Raw genomic sequence first — 15,892 nt, 5'->3', positions numbered from 1 at the left:
GCAGGCTATTCTGAATTTGGTTTTGTGTAATGAGATGGGATTAATTAATGATCACAAAGTAAAGAGTGATCATTACGTGCAAGGGTTTCAACTTCTGTTTGAGAGCGAATAGCGGGTGGGGGGTGGTGGTGGGTGGGTGGTTGGGAGAGAAGCAGAAAGTAGGGAACTATAGACCAGTTAGTTTAACGTCTGTTGTTGCGAAAATGTTGGAATCGATTATTAAGGAAGTTGTAATGGGGCATTTGGAAAGTCAAAATGCAATCCATCAGAGTCAGCATGTTTTAATGAAGAGTAAATCGTGTTTGACGATTTTGCCAGAATTCTTTAAAGATGTAAGAAGCAAAGTGGATAATGGGTATCCTGTATATGTAATATGTCTGGGATTCCAGAAGGCCTTTGAGAAGGTGCAGCACAAAAGATTAATACACAAGATAAGATCACACGGAGGTAGGGATAATATATTAGCTTGTTTGGCGGATTGGCTAACCAACAGAAAGCAGAGAGTCGGGATAAATGGGCCTTTTTCTGGCTGGCAAGCTGTAACTAGTGGTGTGCCACAGGGTTCGGCCCTTGTGCCCCAACTATTTACAATCTATATTACTGACTTGGATTCTCAGATAGAAGGTACGATAACTAAATTTGCAAATGGCACCAAAATAGATGGGGAAGTAATTTGCAATGAAGAAATAAGAAATTTGCAAATGTATATGGACAGCTTCGATGAATGGGCCAGCATTTGGCAAATGGAGTTTAACGTGGATAAGTGTGAGGTTATCCATTTTGGTCGGAAGAATACAAATGCGACAAATTCTTTAAATGGAGAGAAACTTCGCAAAGCTTCAGTGCAGAGGGATCCGGATGCCCTCGTGCATGATTCACTGAAAGCTTGTATGCAGGTACGGCATGTAATAAGGAAGTCAAGTGGAATTTTGGCATTTATTGCTAAAGGAATAGAGTATAAAAATAGGGAAGTGTTGTTGCAACTGTACAAGGGATTGGTGAGACTGAACCTGGAGTATTGTGCACAGTCCTGGTCCCCTTACTTGAGGAAGGATGTAATTTTATTGGAGGCAGTTCAGAGGAGGTTTACTGCATTAATTCCAGAGATGCCGGGCTAGCCTTATGAGGAGAGATTGAACAGTTTAGGCATATACTTGCTAGAGTTTAGAAGAACGAGAGGAGACCAAATTGAGGCATATAAGATGCTAAAGGGAATAGACAAAGTAGACGTGGAGCGGATGTTTCCCCTTGAGGGGCATTCTAGAACGAGAGGCCGTAGTTTTGGGCTAAAGAGTGGTAGATTTAAATCAGAGATGAGGAGATGTTACTTTTCTTAAAGAGTCGTGAATCTGTGGAATTCACTACCACAGAGTTCCGTTGCTGCCAGGACGCTGAATAAATATAAGGAGGTGATAGACAGGCTTTTAATTAGCAACTGGTTGAAATGTTATGGAAAGAGTGCGGGAAATTGGAGTTGAGGTCGAAATTAGATCAGCCATCATCGTATTGAATGGCGGGGCAGGCTCGATGGGCTGAATTGCCTACTCCTGCTCTTAGTTGTAATGTTCTGTAATTCACCTCAACCTCTCCCTTTGGGAACGAGCTTCACATTCTGCCCACTGTCTGGTTAAAGAGTTTTCTCCTGAATTATCGAATAGATTTATTAGTGACTATCTGGTATTGATGTCTTCTAGTTCTGGCCTCAACTAAAATGTGCCAATACCTAACCTATGCCTGCCCGAAAATCCCTTCCATAGTCTTAAAGTCCTTCATCAAGTCACCCCACAATCTTCTCCTTTCTCGAAAAATAGAAGACAGTCTGTTCAAACTTTCCTGATTGTTATGAACTCTCAGTTTGCTGACATTCCAGTAAGCCTTTTTTTTGCACGTTACCCTGTGCTTCTATATTCTTTTTTATGATGTGGAGACCAGAAATATTCACAGGACGCTAAATGTGGTCAAGCTAAGTTTTGATACATGTTTAGAGTGGCCTTTCTCCTTTTCAATTCTGGGCCTGTTTTTTTTATGGCCGTAATAACCTCTGTCACCACTTTCAATGATTTTTGTGTCTATACCTCAGAATCCTCTGCTCCTCTATCCGATTTAAACTCTTATTTTCCACTGAGTTTGTGGCCCAAACCCTATCACTATGTCTAACCCAAACCCCAATTCTTATCCTTCCCAGCAAAACGGTCTCTCTGTAACGTTTCATCCAAAACAAAGGAAATGAATCCGCTGGATGAACTTAAGCTGCTTAGCCTTTCATGCGTGGCGGACAAACACTTAGTTTCAATTACCATACATTAAATTAGGGAGCATTTCTAAATAGATGGATTCATTCAGGGCACCGAACACCGATTTGTGAATGTGCAGTCATGCTTAACACATTTAACAGAGATTGCTCTTTCAAGAAGTGTCCGAGTAGACAGTTAAAAAAGAATGCAGTAGATGGAAACTGTATGGAGTTCACAAGGCCTTCATGTGTTTGTGCTTTATAAATTTACCTATGCATTCTCGCCTGCACCCGATCTTCTTTCTATCTATCTATCTATCTATCTATCTATCTATCTATCTATCTATCTATCTATCTATCTATCTATCTATCTATCTATCTATCTATCTATCTATCTATCTATCTATCTATCTATCTATCTATCTATCTATCTATCTATCTATCTATCTATCTATCTATCTATCTATCTATCTATCTATCTATCTATCTATCTATCTATCTATCTATCTATCTATCTATCTATCTATCTATCTATCTATCTATCTATCTATCTATCTATCTGTCTATCTATCTGTCTATCTATCTGTCTATCTATCTGTCTATCTATCTGTCTATCTATCTGTCTGTCTGTCTGTCTGTCTGTCTGTCTGTCTGTCTGTCTGTCTGTCTGTCTGTCTGTCCGTCTGTCTATCTATCTATCTATCTATCTATCTATCGATCTCTCTCTCTCTCTAACTACCTATCTCCCTCTATCCATCTATCGATAATCGATCGATCTATCTACCTAGCTATCTATCCGTCCCTCTCTCTCTGTATTATTCTCTCAAACGCTGTCTATGTGACTGTCTCTCCATCTAGCCAACTATCTACCTTCAAATTTTTAAATCTACTTCGCTTACCTAATCATTTTCAAAACTTTTTTTTAATGTGCTTGGTGATGTTGGTGACAGTTACAAGACTGACTTGATTGCCCATCCCGAGCTGCCCTCTGTAGGTGGTGCTGGATCTCCTTGAACCTTGTGCAAGAGCCAAAATGCTCGGGTTGCGCGATTTGTTCTGGAAAACAATGCCATTTTTCAATTTTTCCCCCGACCGCCTGCAGTTTCCCACTTTCCGGGAATTTGTCCGCGGCGGCAATTGTCCTTCTGGGGATGATCCTTGCGGCCGGGTGAAGGAGTTGCAGGAAAAAGCAGTCAGGGAGAGATTAGAGAGAGACCCTGTAACTCAGCAGAGCTCTTAATTCATCCATTAATCACTGGGTTTTTGGCACTTTCAGCTGTTTGAATGTCAAATGAGGCCATTCCAAATAAGTTTAAATTTCACTTTCTAACAGGCAACATGAACAGTGATGCGGAAGTGACACATTCCAGAGCAACGACACAAGGGAAGCCGGTAGCTATGGATGGAATTGTTTCCTAACAAGTGTAGGTACATTTCACTGAATTTAAATCTAAGGTTTAAAATTAATAGTTGCTGTCATATGAGTCTAGTTGATTTTGCTTAGCGCATATCGCAAGATAACACTGTTTACCCGTCCTATAACACTGCGGCAATAGATGAAAATATAGGTAGGAATTCAATTGAATGTGTCAAAATTGAGATTGATAAGTATTTGATGGGAAAAGGGGATTTAATGTCAGGGAACGAAGGCGAGGAGATGGTGTTAAAATAAAGATCAGGACGAGGCTTATAGAAGGACAGTAGATGCTCGACGGGCTGAATGGCCTCTTGATGATGGTGTGGCTCCGATAATTGTTTGTGTTTTCTCTTACAGATTCTTTTTGCCCGGCTGGCGTTTAATGCGGGGTCCCGCAGTCAGATTGCAAACGATATTGAGGGCTCAAGTGCTGCTTCCGGGCTATGACGCATAGTGGAAAGTATCCTCTGTTGACTCCTTATTGGAGGAAAGCCTGGAGGTGTGACAATTTCCAAGAGACAGCCATCGTAAATTCTGATCCCGGTTGAATTCATATTTATCAATAATAATGAGCAATACAGGCCGCCGATTCGTCACCTACTGGACAGTCTTCAAGTCTGTCGGAACAGGCTCTCTTTCAAGCCCAATTTGACTGTCGGAAATTTTAGCTTTCTGTTCAGTCTCGATATGTTGAAATTTTGTTATGGTAGTGTTTTTAAATACATTGTGCATCTTTGTGTAGCGTTTGAGCAGGAAAGAGCGCGTCAGTGTCCACGTTCGCAATCTATTAAACACGTTTTGAAACGCAAGCATTGTATTTGGGCTGTTTGATTCCTCAGTGCAGATGTGCTAATTGGATCTGCAATGGCAGGTTACAGGACATCTTTATGGTCCAGATGTGAGCGGTTTAAAAGTGGGAACAATCCTACAATAATCATACCAGAACTGAGAGTTCATGATAGCACTGATCAATTCTCCACAAAAGAGATGACTGAGTGGTGACCTGATGGCGATAAGAAAATTATGAAACTATTTCATACGTGGAGATGGAAAGAGAATGTTCTCCTTTTCAGGAAGAGCTGAAGTAAACGCCTTGAACATTAGATATTCGCCAATAAATCCAATCCGGAATTCAGGAATAATTACTTTCCCAGGGGGAAGGGGAGAATGCGGAACTCGCAACCACAGCGAATGTTTGGGGAAAATAGCCGAGATGCATTTAAGGGGGAAGTTGGATAAATACATCATGAATAACGGGACAGGAGGATATGTTGATGGGATGTAGAGGGCGTGGAAGGGTACTCCTGTGGAGCATAAACACCAGCAGAGAGCAGAGGGGCTGAATGGCTTGTTTATGCTCTGAAAATAATTTTGAATTTTGTAAAGTAGAAAACATGAGAAGTGACTGAAAGCTCTTTGCTCTGAGCAGTTTGCATCGATAAAAGAATTTCTTCTTCACACTAAAATAAATAGTGAAATGTGAAATTGGAATTCAAAGGACGTTTCGCCGACATGATCTAATATCTTTGCGTTACCCCTTCAGTATTATCATCATTAAAAAATAAGGTTTGAGACCACTGCTTTTTAAGAAACATGTTACGACTTCAACCAATGTTATTCACTGAGCATGAAAAATCCCAGAGGGAGATTTGGCTCACTGGTAATAGATATATTTTTTTCTATTTTGAAAAAGAGGGGTAATCTTTTACGATTCCTATATTAAAAGATTTATTAACAAGGAGAAAAAAAACTCAATCATACAAGACTAAAATTAAACGCTTGAAGCAGTCTCACAAACTATTGTCCTGAGAAAAACACCCGCTTTTCAGAATACACAAGCAAACTGTTTGGAAACAGCGTTCTTCTGGAGTTCTAACCGTAAAAATGCAGTAGTATCACCCAAGGCAAATACTGCTGCTACTTTAGTACAGTATGCCACACGACTTCTCACTCTCTTCCAGTCTGCTGTGGAAATCCAAAGGGAGTTCAGAAACAGGCTCCGTCTTGAAAGGAAAGACTTTTTTGTGTTGATATCGGATGGCTGCTTCAAATGCGATATTCTTCTCCGCACAGAGCTGGTCTCAGGATATTTTCCCCACACAGCCACCTCAACTCAACTAAGCATTTACCTTAAATATCTTTTTGACCCCCTTTCATCCTTGGTTCCAATGTCCTAAGCATTCCTTTGAACTCAAATTTCCAAAACTAAAAACTCCTTCATGCCTTCATATTGAATTCACATCCACGTCAAAATAAATTTAATAACCTCCCCTTGTTTACTTATGAAATATCGGCTGCTCAAAAGACAAGTGCTTCCTAACAGCTAATTCAAATTAAAAAAAAAACAACATATTAATTTATAATCCCAACATTACCATAGCCTCTCATTACAAATGCATGCATCGAACTGCTTTATCTTTCATCTCTAATTTCCCACAGGCAAGCTGTCTTTACGAAATTTCCCCAGTTTAATTACTTATTGACACAGAGACACACGCAGCTTTCTTTATAGAATACCACCATGTTCCCAAAAATACATAAAAATAACATCCATTTACAGAAACCAATCACCTTGTTTCCAGATCCATTAATAAGCGTGCACAACAAAATATAATGGATACCAGCCTCAACAGCTTCCTGAGGGACATAGATCCAGATTTCCACTCCAGCTTCCACAGCACCTCTTGCTCCAAAACACACTACACTCATGGATAATCTCCGACAAGTAGGTTTAAAGTTCAACATAAACCAAAAGACACTTTGTGGAAGTGAAATGGGACCATCACAAGTTTCCTGAATCACTGCCCGTGCCCCTCCCCTGCTGTATTCTAATTCATTAAATGATAGAGCACATCATAAATCAGAGAAAGAAACCCACTCCGAACAGCATCTCCATTCAGGACTGATATTGCCAGCACAGCAGTAATTGCAGTTTTATCAAGATGACATTTAATTATAATTTAATTATTAATCAATACAAATCTCTGGTGCATCGTTATAATCGAAGAATAATTTATTGTATTTACGTACAGACATTTGTCAACGAATAAACATCCAGTCAGTGCCTGGAGTTACAGGATCAGCAGAAAAAGCCCAGAGAAACTAAGGAAAGTCCTTAGTCTTTGTTTCATGTTTCTTTCACACTTGAATTACACGATAACCGTGGAAAATCCTTAACCATACTCAAGATCCCTTCAGAAAATGAGCCAGTCTTTGTAGTCTCTGGCGAGTCCACGGGGAAAGCTAATTGTTTGATGGGAGTCTCATTGGCTCCATGTTGTTTCCACAAGGCTGTGGGTTATTTGGTAAATCCTGTCACCTCCATAATTTATCAGAGAAACAGTCCCGTTTCTCATCGGCGACCCGCTTTCTTTTTTGATCTTTTATCCAATGCAGCCAAGTCCAGGGAGGCGTAGAGAGGTCCGCCTTGGGTCTGTGAAACATTTTACACATTAACACCAGAAAGTAGTTAAAAGACAGGTCAGATTACCCAATCCCACAATCGCGTTTCATAGAACCATATAATGATACAACACTGATGAAGGACATTCGGCCCATTGTGCCAGCTCTTTGAAAGAGTTATGCAATTTGCCCCCTTGAACCTTTATGTGTCTCCATATCGCTGCCATTATTTTCCCCTTCCACTATTTTCTAATTCCTTCTTGAATGTCCCTATTAAATCTGCTTCCACTTCCCTCTCGATCAATTTGAGGGGATTTTTTGCTTCATTTGTATGTGTAATAATTGTCCGAATTAATGATTTGTAACAGAGAAGCAGAATTCGGAAATCTATTTCATGTTGTTTGAGGCACAAAATATGAAACGCCCTCCACCCACAACACCACCCCGCCCCCACCGCCCCCGCTCCCTTCACCCATCTACATGCCATGGTGGCGATACCATCTTTTATGCCGAGCTGAAAGGGGCAGACAGGGCCACGGTTTAAAGTTTGATGCAGAAACGGCACCTCAGACAGTGCTGCACTCGCCTTGGAGATTCAGTCTAGACTTTATGCTGAAGTTTCTGGAGACACACTCTCTCTCTCGCACACACACGCATACACAGACAGAGAGGCACACATACTTTCCACCCAAACTGAATCATTCTTAGTCCACTTAAAACAGCAACACAAACTCATTATTCCATAAAACTCCCCTGATTTTGGTGTTACCTTCATTGTAATTCCATTAGCTAATGTATTTATAAATTGGTTTGTTCGGGGGAAGGAGAAATGTGGGAAATTTGGGGGTGGGGGATGAGACCCAATGTGGACATAAAAGAATATAGCATAATGCTAAAATGGAAACTGCTGCGAATCCACTGCTAAGTCTGACGGAGGCATTCTACCTGAAACATGACCTTATCCTTTGTAGTATCAGATGGGGAGAGGACTGGGGGGAATTTTCTGATTTTAGATAGAAGGATGAATGGGATTTTATACAAATTCAGATGCTCAACACTGTGACCTGCTCTCTGATAACAGCGAGAAATATCTAGCATGGGAACCATTGCATCTTATCCCAAAAACGATTTTTTTGTATATTGTTACAACAGATTCAAAAAACTCACCCGTATTGCATCCTGATGTGTCCGCTTTGCCTCTGCTTGACACTGGTAATCTGTGTTATGAATTGAAACGTTATCCCAGTCTGGTCAATACATAATTCAATGCAGATACATTGTTCGCCAATGATCCGCCAAATTACCAATGGCCCCAATACGCCAATCGGCCCCATATGTCTCTGGGCCCCCATTCGGCCGGAGATCCCCCAATGCGAGAAATGTCTCTCAATACTTCAATACAGTGGGGTGAATTTCGCCAATGGATGAACACGTACTATCTACCCCGCTGTGTGGCGTCTATTGTCCATCTGGTATATTACTGCCACTATTAATAACCAGTAAATGGCATTTTATATGGTTCTCACAGATAGAGCGATTGTAGAACATTTTCATTGCAGGAAATGCTCTTATGCATCTTCCAATTCCGCCCACTTGAATTTAAATTGGTGCCAACATTTCAATGCAACTTACCCGTTTGTCGCTCATTCCGGCCCTCTCTTTGCCTTCCCTCTCTCAAGCTAAAACTGGATTCGAACAAAAATATCAAACACATGTTATGTCTTTTAAATCATGGCTCAGGTGCCAGCAGCACTTGAGAAGAGAATTGTAGAGCGGTCTTATAATCAACCTTAAAAGATCATGGAAATTGTTAGCATACATCATTAGAATCAGTGTTGGAGCTGAACCGGGTTATAGACAGTGCTAAACATAGAGAGGGTGTTCGGGATGAACTTTGAAAATGGTTCGGTTACTCACTTTTCATTTTGGGATCTCTTGTCTCGTTCTTCTGAAAGCAGAAAATGTAATCATGAATTATAAACTACAAGAAGGGAATCAGATAAGGGAAACAATGTTTCAAATATCCCAGATAAATATTAATCCTGACCTGATCTGCCGCTTTTATGAATCCAAATGGAAATAAGGACCAAGAGTAGAACCAGTATCACCAGGACAGTTATGACAACAGCAAGGGCCAGCATGCACCATCCTGCAGAGACAAAACACTTAGAAACTGCTGCTCGGTCAAATCATCCTTTTCTGGGATTCTCTGATGGGAAACGTGACCCAAAAGGAAGCCCAGAATCAGTCCATTCGGACGATCGTGCCAGTAAAGGCTCTTTGAAAGATATTTCTGATTATTCCTAATCTCCCTGCTCTTCCCCTCAAATTTGAGTCCACCGCCCTTTCAGGCAGCGCCTTCCAGGTCAGAGAAACTCGGTGTGTAACAAAAAAAATCTCACCGTGCCCCGCTCTGGATAATTTATTGATTATCTTCCATCTGTGTCCCTCTCGTTACCGACCCTCCCGCCAGCGGAACGTTTTATGCTTATTTACGACATAGAGACCCCTAATTATTTTGAATTAAATCTCCCCCTTAAACCTCCTCTGCTCTAAGGAGAACAATGCTAGCTTCTGTAGTCTCTCGACATTAACTGAAGTCCCTCATCCCTGGTGCTATTCTGCCAAATCTCCTCTCCCCCCATCAAAACCCCCCAACCACCACAAGGCATCCTTGGCTGTTTCCTGCTTGTAAAGTGATTCCAGTGTAGAACTGACCTCAAATGCATTCCAAGATACATTGCCTGAAAAGGGAATAACTCTTCGAAAGAGATAGCACCGGCACGATGGGCCGAAATCACTCGTTTCGCATCTAATGTTTTAGGATTCTACGATGTGATGGAGAAATTTAAGACAAATCCAGGAATTGTTTACAAGGACAAGTCTACACCTTGAGCTAAGATAACCATAACTTATTTTAAAATACTTTAACAGGCTGAAAGCACACACACACAAACACACACACGCACACACACACACACACACACACACACACATAAACACACACACACACACACATACATATATATATGCTCTAAGAAGCTCATGAATTACTCCAAATTGCTTCAAAGTCTAATAACAGCCTCCGCTGCACAGATCAGCAACTCACCTGTCCCTGTCTCTGCTGCTTTGGGAAACGACACGCTCTTCGTCCAATATTTGCCTGGAGATCCCAGTTGAATAATGCACGTACAGAGACCGCTGCTTCTCCAGGTTTCCCTCGACACCATGACGTGACTTCTGACACCTTAGGTCCCGTCCGCCTCCATTGTACCGGGATCGCTCGGTCCCTCCGTGACCAGGCCGGAAATGTTCCAGAAAATAACAATCTGTTTGGAAGAAACTCCACTGACCAAACACACTAAGGGGACGGTTTCATTCAAATGCAGCTCACCCGGCGGGACGAACACCAGTACAGCGGTCTTGTTGGTGGAACTGTCTGGACAGAGATTGGGACACAGTTAACGATTGATTTACACCAAATTATAATGCTTTGCATGATCTGGATTCATTTCACTTGCTCTCTTACCTCCAACCAGTAGTGTCGGTCCATTCTGGAGCCCTGCATAGCTATCCCTATGAGCACAGTAGTAGGAACCCGAGTCATTCACCTGGACATTGCGAATTTCTAGAATCAACACATTTTCGCTGCTGCCTTTTTTGGAAATAAACTTACAATTGTCCCCGTGACAGGGCTGGATGTCGATTTGTTTCGGGGCTTCACCCAGAAGTTGTTTGCACCAGAAATAGCGCGACACCAATACCACTTCGTAAATGTAGTGACAGGCTAATTCCACCGTCTCTCCGACTCCAGCTGTCATTATGAAGGGACCGTGAGACAGAGAGGGCTCGGTTTCTGTAACTAGAGAGGTTATTGTTTCATCACTACTGGTTACCGAGAGATAGGAAGCAGCCGGTTTGAATGACATCGCCTTTAATATAAGTAGAATCACCACATTGACCTCAATCAGTCTTAGTTAAGTTAATTCTCCAATTTGTTTTTATTCGACTTATAGTAGGAAACTGTAAATAAACTCAAATGATCAGGGCAAATTCCTTAACCTGATCACTGGGTCGCATTTTCAGCTAAGTAAACACTTCTGATTTCAATGGTTGATTTCAATTTAAAATTATCACCCTTTCTTTACCCACCGCAGATCCGCAGCACTTGGAAAATTAGAATCAGCGATAAAAATCCCTTGGACATCTTGACGTGGTGAGTTCTCCCTGTTTCCCCACTCACCAGTTTGTTACTGCAGGCGGAGTGGCCGCAGGATGACCTGAGCTCAGTCCCAGTGTGTTGCTCCCCTTTCAGATGCGGTGGAAACTATGACGAGCTATGCTGTGGAAATTATGACACCATTTTGGGCGCGGTGTCCTGGTGAATATCACATGCGTTTGACTTACCGTGGTCACCGTCTGTGTGTCACAGCAGTCAAGTGGCAGAATGTCTATAAAGAAGTTTACTGTGTTGTCATTCAGAGTGGATGGTAGAATAATAATTGTATAGGTGTTTTTGAATATTGGAGTTAAAGTTAATTCAAGTTTAGCCATTCCTAATTGACAATGAGAGGGTGGCGGTTGAGCCAGTTTTAAAAACCTCGGTCAGGTTACTCCTCAGTCTTGTCTTTAGAGAAAAGGGACCTAACCTGTACAGTCATTGCTGTTAGTTTAACCTCAGCTCTGGTAACCGCTTTGTCATTCGTGTTTGCACCGACCCCATTGCCTCAGTATACCTTTTATAAAATTGAGTCCAGAAATGTGCACAGTTAGTCCAAGTGTGGTCTGAACAAGGTTCTACAGACGAACATGACTTCTTTGTTGTTCAATTATATTCCTCTACAAATAATTCCCGCTGCTGATTTGTACTTTTTTCCAGTTAAGATCACAGACAATTGCATATAAAGTAACTTGTTACAGAATTATTGACAGGGTCAAAGAAGCAACCGTTAGATCAGCGTCAGAAACAGACCAGGCCCGAGGCCAATGCTAAAGGAAAGTACTGCAGATCCTGGAAATCTGAAATAAAAACAGAAATTGCTGGAAGAACTGTGCCGGATTGGCAGCATCTGTTCAGAGAGAGAGAGAAACAGCGTTAACGTGTCGAGTCTTCCTGTTGAGTCCTTCTCCACAATTCTCTGTTTTGAGTGATGCTACCTGACCTGCTGAGTTTTTCCAGCATTTTCTGTTTTGATTTTGGAACCTGAGGCCTCTGTTTAACGGGTTTCTTTTTACCTCCTGAACGGAGGTCACAATCACACATTCTGCTGTTGAGTGAGCGACTTCACTGTAAAAAACCGGGGCAGAACAGGCTAACATAACCCAATCGTGGTCGAGGGAAGTCTTTGGGGAGTTTTCCTTTTAACCGGAAGCGCACCGTGTTTGCTCCGTTGTTTTGCAATCCGTGTTCCTAAACATTTCACTGAGAAGGGTTTTTCCACTGGGGAATAACAATGGACATGATTTTAAATAAAGCGCCACAATGAGGCCGTGATTATAGACCTCGAATGCATAATGGGGATTTTTCCCAGTCTGCAATCTGTCGGCAACCTCGGGAATAAAGATTTCCGATCTTCGCCATTCCCAGCGGAATTCTGTAGGTTTTCCTAAAGATCCGCGTTAGAGTTTAATGGAACCGAATTCTCAGAGGGAATTCAGCACAAGCCGGACAGAGAGAGTCTCCGGGGATCTGTAGTGAGAAAATCCTCTAGGGGAGTGAAAATGAGGGACAGTGGGTGAAAAGTCTTTAAGAATCTGATATAAACACACACTTCCCGTTTTCTTTTGTTGGAGGAAAGAGCCTATTGCGTTATTTTTATTCGATCAAGGGATGTGAGGGTCGCGGGAAAGGCCAGCACTTATTGTTCCCCATAATTACCCCTTGAGGAGATGGTGGTGAGCCGCTTTCTTCAAAAACTGCGGTCCCTGCAGTTTAGGTGCACCCACAGTGCTGTCAGGGAGGGATTTCCAGGATTTTGACCCAGATACAATGATGGAACGGCCGTACAGTTCCAGGTCAGACTAGTGTTTGTCTTGGGGGGTAATTGGAGGCCATGGCTCTCACATGCCCCCTCTGCCCTTGTCCTTCTAGGCGGTGGCAGCCTTGGCGATTGGTTGCAGTGCTTCCTGTATATGGATAGAACAAATTGCAATCTCTCTGAGTCTCTGCTGAAGCGAGTGCATCAATTGTCAATAATATTGGGGATCAGTTATTTTTTGAAAATATTGGGCACAGCAGGTAAGCAGTGACCCGGTCTCAGGTCACTGAGGACACTGTAAATAAGGTGAATGTGCACCAGCCTGTTCTCTGCTCTGAGGAATCTACCCTTGACGGCAAGGCCTCTGCTGTCTGCGGTTTAACATTTAGTAAAATGCAGGCTGTTCTGTGCATGAAGCGCCTCAACTGTAAAAACCACAGAGAGCTTTTAGACAGAACATCATTTTCCATCCCAAGCCAAAAGCGGCCAGAAACTCGGTCAGCGATTTATGCCAAATGATATGCTTTGCACAGCCCCCGCATGGGGTGTGAGCGAGGCGTCTTTCTGAGACTCGCAGCAAACAGCCGCGGTCACAGCCAATGCGCCTCTTTGCTGCCCAGCCCCGCTCTCTGCTGCAAGGTTCACTGACCCACTTCTCTATTATTCAAGGTCAAGCATTTCTGCAGAACGGTTCAGACCCAGTAAGGCGCAACACTGTCTGCTCATTTCGGAACCCATTCTGTCAGTAATTCATACTATCAGTTTCGCCACACTAAAATAAATGTATTTCACTCTTCTCTTCCAGATTCCGTCCCTCAGAATTCTCCTGAAGATTCCTTGACATCTGTGGAGTCTTGCAGATAATTTGCAGCACGGATTTGCTGCTTTGACTTTATAATTGGTTCAAGTTTGACACGAGGGAGTCTCATAAAAGAATGATTTGGCGCTGCAGCAAATTCTAGTAACTTGTCTCGTTTGGGATGGTGCATTTTGATCCTGTGCCATAATTGTCACAATTATCCGGGTTCTACTCTTCACCCTCATTCGGATTTGGATTCATTAAAGTGGTTAGTCGGGTGAGTATTGATGCTTAACAAGAACATCTCAACAAGCGTATGGTAATGTGCTTCGCTTTTAAATGCTAAATGTAGTTTCTTGTTTTAAAAAAACCTGAGAGAATATCTCCCACAAAGAAAACCGACTAACTGAATCATTTTGTAAAATTAACCACTAACAATCTCGGTGTATTTATCGTTGAGTCAAGTCAGTTCAATCCAAACACCCATTCCATTGGTACAGATACTTTCATATTTTCCACGTCCTTTTCAGATTGATTCTAAGAACATCAACATTTACTATCTCAATATTAATTTCAAGTGACCAAAGATTAAAAGATCATAAGGAAGAGGTGCAGGAGTAGGCCCTCGATTCTGATCCGCCATTGAATAAGATGTTGCCTAATGTGGTTGTGGCCTCAAGTGCACTTTCCTGCCTAAAACCCATGACCCCGCTGTCAATGAAAAATTTTCCCAACTCAGCCTTGAATATATTGAATGGCCCAAAAAACAAATGACCAACCAAGAGAAAAAAAAAATCTTCCGCATCTCTGTGTTAAATGGGAGGTCACTTATTCTGAAACTGTGCCCCTAGTTCTGCACTCTCGCATGAGTCGAAACATCCTCACAGCACCTATCCTGTGAAGCCTCCTCAGAATCTTATATGCTTCAATGAGTTCACCTCTCATTCATAGATTTACAACCAGCAATGCTTGTTTAATATTTTTGTCTGCATGTAATTTCAGTTTGCAATGAATATTTCACTCGGTTAACAGAGGGCATTGGGGGTCAATATCGAGCATCTTAATTTGCATCGCAATCACTATTATCGCTCCAACTGGAAACTCACTGTCACCAACAATAGAAGCATTAGCGAAGGCTCGGGGGTAATGCCTTCCATACATCCATATATCCATAGAAAAGTTCCAGCACAGAAGGAGACCATTCGGCACATCTTGTCCATGCCAGCCCGAGGACAACCAGGTGTCCTTTCTAATCCCACCTTCCTGTTCCCGGCCCAAATCCCTGCAGTTTCCAGCACTTAAGGTGCAGATCCAGGTACTTTTAAAAAGAGTTTAGAGTTTCTGCCTATACCACCAGCTTGGGCAGCGAATTCCAGAAACCCACTGCATAAAAAAGTTCTTCCTCATGTTCCCCCTACACCTTCTGCCACTTATATTCAATCTATGTTCCCTGGTTCTAGAATTCTCCACCAAGGGAAACAATTTTATCCTGTACAATCTATCTATTCCCCTCATAGTTTTGTACACCTAAATCAAGCCACCTCTTAGCCTTCTTTGTTCTAAGGAAACTAACCCCAACCTATCATATTTCTCCTCGTAGCTACACTTTTCTAACCCTGGCAACATTTTTGTAAACCTCCTCTGCACTCTCTCCAGAGCTATTACGTCCTTCCTGTAATTTGGTTACCAGAACTGCACACAATACTCCAGTTGTGGTCTCACCATTGTTTTATACAATTCCAACATCATATCCTTACTTTTATATTCTATACCTCTGCCATACAGCATTTCATATGCCTTCTTTACATACTTGTCTACTTGAACTGCTGCCTTCAGGGACCTGTGTACTTGTACGACAAGATCTCTCACTTCATCTACCCCTCTTAGTATATTCCCATTTATTGTGTAATCCCTGTAACTGTTTGACCTCCCTAAATGTATGATCTCACACTTGTCTACGTTAAAATCCATCTGCCACTTTACCGCCCACTCCACCAAAACATCTATATCGTTTTCGAGATTATGTCTATCCTCTACACTATCCGCTACTCAACCAATCTTTG

General features: G+C 42.0%; 1 long non-coding RNA gene across 1 annotated transcript; it reads right to left on the bottom strand.

The window, feature by feature from the left end:
• Positions 1-8,846: 8,846 nt before the first annotated feature.
• LOC144672172 (uncharacterized) lies at positions 8,847-10,272 on the bottom strand. Its single transcript, XR_013574071.1, has 3 exons — positions 10,162-10,272; positions 9,100-9,201; positions 8,847-9,000 (listed from the first exon to the last, which is right to left on the bottom strand). It is a non-coding gene; the product is annotated as an uncharacterized LOC144672172 (long non-coding RNA).
• Between the last annotated feature and the right edge of the window lie 5,620 nt (positions 10,273-15,892).

This window comes from Cetorhinus maximus, chromosome 36 (assembly GCF_964194155.1).
Source record: "Cetorhinus maximus chromosome 36, sCetMax3.hap1.1, whole genome shotgun sequence".
Lineage (NCBI taxonomy): Eukaryota > Metazoa > Chordata > Chondrichthyes > Lamniformes > Cetorhinidae > Cetorhinus > Cetorhinus maximus.
The sequence above is the reverse complement of the archived record's forward strand: the minus strand, read 5'-3'. Positions and strand labels throughout refer to the sequence as shown.